The sequence below is a fragment of the Xenopus laevis genome, chromosome 5S, assembly GCF_017654675.1.
Source record: "Xenopus laevis strain J_2021 chromosome 5S, Xenopus_laevis_v10.1, whole genome shotgun sequence".
NCBI lineage: Eukaryota > Metazoa > Chordata > Amphibia > Anura > Pipidae > Xenopus > Xenopus laevis.
The window spans coordinates 50595854-50601853 of NC_054380.1; the positions used below are offsets into that span (position 1 = coordinate 50595854).

The 6000-nt window shown below is 41.1% G+C and overlaps 1 protein-coding gene and 1 long non-coding RNA gene across 4 annotated transcripts in view; one reads left to right on the plus strand and one right to left on the minus strand.

Moving 5' to 3' along the window:
• The window catches only part of LOC108717893 (signal-induced proliferation-associated 1-like protein 2), a 175521-nt gene extending 171497 nt beyond the window's left edge, over window positions 1-4024 (minus strand). Inside the window, exon 1 of one of the 3 annotated variants that reach the window (XM_041564533.1) lies at window positions 3902-4024. The gene's annotated coding sequence lies outside the window, so the exon portion shown is untranslated. Of the gene's footprint in view, window positions 1-3353; window positions 3803-3901 lie in introns of those variants that run through there. The other 2 variants (XM_041564534.1, XM_041564532.1) reach the window with 2 other exon arrangements.
• Window positions 3951-5455, plus strand: LOC108717894. The gene is made up of 3 exons (XR_001935916.2): window positions 3951-4099; window positions 4988-5042; window positions 5146-5455. It is a non-coding gene; the product is annotated as an uncharacterized LOC108717894 (long non-coding RNA).
• Window positions 5456-6000: the final 545 nt, after the last annotated feature.

Consider the following 6000-nt stretch of genomic DNA (forward strand, 5'->3'; position numbering starts at 1 on the left):
AACAGGTCCCATACTAATAATAAATGTATCAGAAGCAGGCTAATTAGATGGTAGTGGACTTGTGTGCAGGGGCGATTTGCCCCCCCTATAAACCTGTGGCAGACTTTCCAGTGCATTAGCATTGCAGCCCTGTCCCGACCTGCACGGAACCTGAAAACATATGGTGTAGGTGGCTGCATTGCTAGTGCAGAGAGAGCAATAGCCCTATAGAAAAGACAACATTTTGAATTAATGTTACCAGTAGTGGCTTTTTGCTGCCCCTGGCAACTTGCAGACTACCGCTGCCTAAGGCAAGTTTCTCACACAGAGAAACTGACACAGGCCAAGTAGTACTGCCACCTAAGGCAATACAACTTAAAGTGCATGTAACACCTTCTAAACCCTCTGCCCATAGTTAACATACTCCATTATATTCCATACAGTATACGATGCTGCAGATTGGTTTCCATCAATGGGTGCATGTGGAGAGACATTGCCGCTTTTCTAGGAGGCCCTTATCTCTATAATACTGACATCCCTTGGATCCTCTCTTCTAATAGAAAGGCTTAGAAGGCATTTTGCTGATAAAAAAGTCTAGTGTACTTTGAGCTTAGTCCTTAATCAGTAGCAATCACTCCCACAGGACAATCTCCATGGCACTCATATCATCTTCCAGTTCATATGTGTATGCAAAGTTGTCTTGCTCCTGTTAGATATGACTTTGGATAAGCTCAATTTGATGAAGGACATTTTCCTACTCCTGATGTCAACTGCAATAGGCCTGAAGAAAGTGAACCTATAAAGCGTACTGAGAGAATCAGAAAACTACCTGCATGGCCCAAGGACTTTGTGATGTTAAGAATTTATAATATTGCTTTAAAATGTATACTGTTTTATTATTGCCTTTATTATAGTTGTCTAAATGCTTTCCTGCTATAGGGGGAATATGTGGTGTTTATACAAATGGCCTGCGGGTGTCACTGTGCATACACAGGATTTTTTGTACAGCTTAAATTTGAAAGTTACTGTTGTATAATGCCTGCATGACTCTGCTAATAAAGCACTGTTATACTCTACTCATCCTCAGCTACCCAAAACATAACACCACTGACAAAGGTTTCATGCAAAGGGACATGTGTGAGTGTGGCACTTGCTTTATTTCAGATTGTCAAGCACAGTAGATGCAAAAAAACAGGAGAATGAGCTGAACCCGGTTGGATCTGTTCCAGGGAGCCTGGGTGCAACAAGTCCCAATAAAGCTGTTTTGGCCTAGTGGGACCATTGAATGAGGCCAGCCAGAGACGTCATGTTATTTTTAAGTACTTTGTAGGAGAGTAAGATCATTTATAACGTTTGCAGACTGCATACTTTTTGCTAATGGTTGTATTGCCCATGTTTTTTTCTGAAAGCTAATATATTGCACTGCTCTGCCTGTCTTTCCGTTTTTTGCGAATTTGCATTGTGAATAATTTTCGCAAATGGTTCACAAATGAGACCGGTGTTTGCATGAGTGTGCCCACTGTGCAAGGTTGTTGTGCGCAAAAATAGCATTGACAGTAACTTGAATTTGGAAAACTATTTTGCGAATATTTTCTCCGCCACCAAAGTTGTGGCGTAATTCAAACGCAGAGTGTGCACATAAATATTCGCAATTTACACCTTTCTTTTTTATCTTCCACCTAGTGAAGGCACTGCCTTCAAGTGTAACCCAAGCTCCACTGGTTTAGCTGGACATTAACCCCTTTTGGTCTAAAATAGCCCAAAATAGAGTAACACAATAACACAAATGTTATTAGTAGACTTTTTAGGTGATTTAAATAAGGAAAAACATGTATACATCCCATATCCCAAACAGGCAGAATAATGGAACGCATATCAGTATCAGTAGCAATGAAGGACTGCAACCTCATTTTGCTTCCCCAATATATTCTGCTATGGCTGCGATTGTGTGTTTGTCGCTCAACCCTGACACATTGATTTTTTAAATAAGGTGTAAAGGAAGACAATTCTTTGTCCACAAAACAAATTATACACTGCAGGTACATAACCCAAGAATAAGTGGTATCTTTTCAAAGCTGTCAGTTCAGTGAAAAATAAACTACTTTAGCTCAAGGGCCTTCTGACATCTATGGTTTGCTCTACTCTGCCAAGCCTAAAACTGGTCACAAATTATACCGCCACCTACAATATATGTCATTTGTTGTTTAAAAAAATCGACAATAAAACACCCTGCAGAAATGTTTTCACATTTGTATTCGCAAGAAAGAAACAAAAAGTGCAAATATGTAAAAAAAGCCAAGACCTTGGCTTGGTTATGACAACATAAGCTGAATTTCAATATGATAAAACATCACACAGTCAGCAGTAATATGATATAAGCTAGTGTACAATACAAGAGGCTATCCATTTTAATGAAATCAGCGTACTCTTTCATTTTCTTAGTGCGAAATATATATATAGTGTGCAGAGTAAAATTCAAAGAAAAATGTCTGCATACAGTCAATGATAATTTAAAAAGGATAGTTTAAACTCTTTTAGTCACATTCTAAAAGCAATAGACATGAGCTGGGATTCTTGTGTGCACTGACAACATATCTTTTCTTTCAGAGGCTCCTTGGTTAAATAATATAGAGGTTTTTATGCACAGAGTAGAAAAAAAAACATACTGTAATTCCTATCTGTTTCATTTCTTCCCATAACATTAGGATCATTTTAATGACAGGTAGCATTTAAAGTTACACACTGCTGCACATTATATTTAGAAACATAAAAACTCCTAACAATATCAGCAGCTAAGTGGAGTAGTATAAAGTGCATGCAATTATGCTAGTTAGGGAACACTGCTCTTCTTTCTTACAAGAAAGACAACAATGCCTGTTTAGATGGTGGGGCAGAGGAGGGGGGGTATTGCAGCAGGTACTGTACTACATGTATCTATTTCTCTGATGAAGCAAACAATATTATTCTGTATCGATAACAAAGAGAAGAACTGGGTGCTCTATTCCAGTGCCTCCAATCACTTGCTTAGATTGGAAAAGGTGCTGCACCACATCCCCTTTGTGGTCCAGCACCTTTTCCAAATTACCTTTTTGTAGGGGTTATTCTGTACATAAATGGTACCAACATAATAATTAGTATTGTTAACGAAGATTCCTTTCATTTTAGGTTAACATTACAGGAGAAAGATGTCTAATAAATCTGCATTTTGCACTCTTGAAATAGCAGAAAAAAACAATGATGAAATGATTTCCAACCAGTGATTATCCCACCGCTGTAGAAACAGAATTAGCACCAACCTGAGACAGTTAAAGGTTGACTGCGACTTGAACTTCAACAGTGACCGGAGGACCACAGTTAATACAAAGATTCCTTACCTTCAAGGATACGTAAAATGTTTTTGCTTACAGTGGAAGATTCCGTTTCACACATCGGTTTGTTTTGGTAAAAAATATTCATGTATAGCTCATTATGTCCAAGTGAAACTGTGCAGGCTACCAATCTATAGGTCATAAGATAGCGCTTCACAGTAGTCCTGATAATCAGCTCCCTCTGGCTCTACTAACTATTACAGGCAGGTATAAGAGAATGCGTATAAACACCACAGAAGAAAGGAAGCTCAGTGTTGGTGATGCTCTCATACAGACACTCAGCTGACGACCTTATACGCCCTCTGCTGGCAAAATAAAAGCTCAATTCTGGCTCAGTTCTTCCCCAGCTGTTACAGGCACCGCCCAACAACAAAGGAACAGTAACATTCAATTTTTTTTAAAAAAAAAATACAAAAAGCACCCTCCATATAATACCCACGCCCTACTACATGTTACATTTTTACCGTGCGTTTAATAAAAAGTCCCCAGTAAAACTCCCCTCCATGCTCTGCAATGCATTTTGAAAAAAGGCGATAGGGCAACCAATGCTTTACCTATGGAACTACATGCGCGCCCCCAACAGCACTCCTCCTCACAGAACTTCCGGCAGGAACACTGAACCAGGAAGTCAGAAGATTTTAAGAGCAGCCAGCGTTTTCGTACTACAGGGCGTAACGATCCCCCCCTCTTCTTGCCACATGCTCTCTTTGTATGGGGTAGTACTGAAGGGCTGGGGGAGAAGGACAGCTGCTGTAAGGGCTGAGGAGAGGCACAGATGCTGGAAGGGCTGGGGGAGGGAAATGCTGTGTGAGAGAATACATGGTGCGCTTAAGAGAAGACTTGGTGAGCGATTTGCTGAGGGGAATGCTGGATCAGAAGAGGGGAGTGAAAGGCTGCATGAAAGGGGACGCTCAAGAAAAGGCTGGGTGAGGGAACAGCATTGCGAGAGGAACATGGAGGGGGAGGCTGCATAAAAAGGATCCCTAAGGGAACGGCAGTGTGAAGGGAACATGGAGGAGGGGAAGGTTACATGAAAGGGGACACTGAGGTAACGGACTGTGTGAAAGGAACAAACAGCAGTGTGAGAGGAACACTGAAGGGGGGAAGGCTGCATGAAAGGGGACGCTGAGGGAATGGCTGTGTGAACACTGAAGAGAAGGCTGTGGTGGGGAACAGTGTGAGGGGAAGCCTATGTGAAGGGGAAGACTGATTGAATGGAACACTGCATGAGAAAGACTTTGTAGAGGGGAACAGTGTGGGTGGGGAAAGGCGGATTATGGGGAACGGTTATGTGACAGTGGGATGAAGGCTAACTGAAGGGAACACTGTATGGGAAAGGCTGTGTGAAGGCTAACTGAGGGTAACACTGCATGGGAAAGACTTTGTGGAGGAGAACAGTGTAGGGGGGAAGGTTGATTGTGGGGAATGCTGCGTTGAAAAGGCTGTGTAAAGGCTGACTGAGGGTGGGTTGTGTGAAGGGGAACAGTGTGGAAAGGCTGTGTGAAGGCTTACTGAGGAGAACCACTGTGTGGTAAGGTTGTGTGAAAGGGAAGGCTGATTGTGGGGAACAGTGTGTGGAAAAGAGTATTTGTTTTCTGCCTTGTTTTTCATATTGTTATATGCTTTTTTTTTTTTTTTAGATTATGGCACCAAAGAAGCTAATTTAGCTGAGCGAAAATAAACCTACATCACATGGTTAGTATATACTTATATACTATATCTAATATATTATTGGAAACTGATTCCTCCCTTTTCATACATCTAAATTTGACTAACCTTTGTCTATTTGTTTCCTTAGCAATAATAAGGGCAAATTGATCCAACATTTTTCGGCAACGAGCCTGTACGAGAGACACCACATAAAAATCGCCGGCATAGGATAGATAATCGCATTGGGACAACTATGTGGCAATTGCATGGCCATGAAGACAGGAGGAATCTTATTGTTGCATGGAACTATCAAATGTGAGGAAGAAATATCTACAAGATGACTGTATCTGCCATAGTAGAAATTATTTCCGAAAATGTATAAGTAAACGCCACCTTGAGTATTTACAGTTCTTTTGGAATATGCAACGCCCCACAGATGGAATTAGCAGCCACAACAGGCAAGTTTATCTGAATTTTAGCTATAGGAATTCTGCATTTCAGTGTGGTTTCCTTTTATCAATACCAACACATATCTTTTATGCAAAAGGGGGTTAGTTATGTAAGGGAAGGGTGCAAGTTCATGTGCAAATAATGACACAGTTAGGCTATGGGCACACAGTGAGAGAAGCAGATATGCTCAATGCCCCTGCTCGATGAGCCTGTGTGCGCTCACACACAGCTAAAGCTGAGGCCAGTATTTGGGCTGATCGGATTCAAATCAATGGAGCAGGGGCACTGAGCAGATCTGCCTGCAAAATGTGCCCATAGCCTTAGCCATGTATTTCCACTCCAACAATGCCCAATGTAGCCCTATATAAAATTATGGCACAACATTGTGTTTTGGTTTTACCTCCTTAGGTGTGATGACTAGTGCAGAACACAATTTGTGCAGAGGACTAATATTTTGTCTTTCTTCTACAGAAAATAAAGACAGACCGCATATTTATTGGTTTATACCTACTTAGGATGTAATAATAGGAAGCCTATTGCAGCCTGTGTTGTC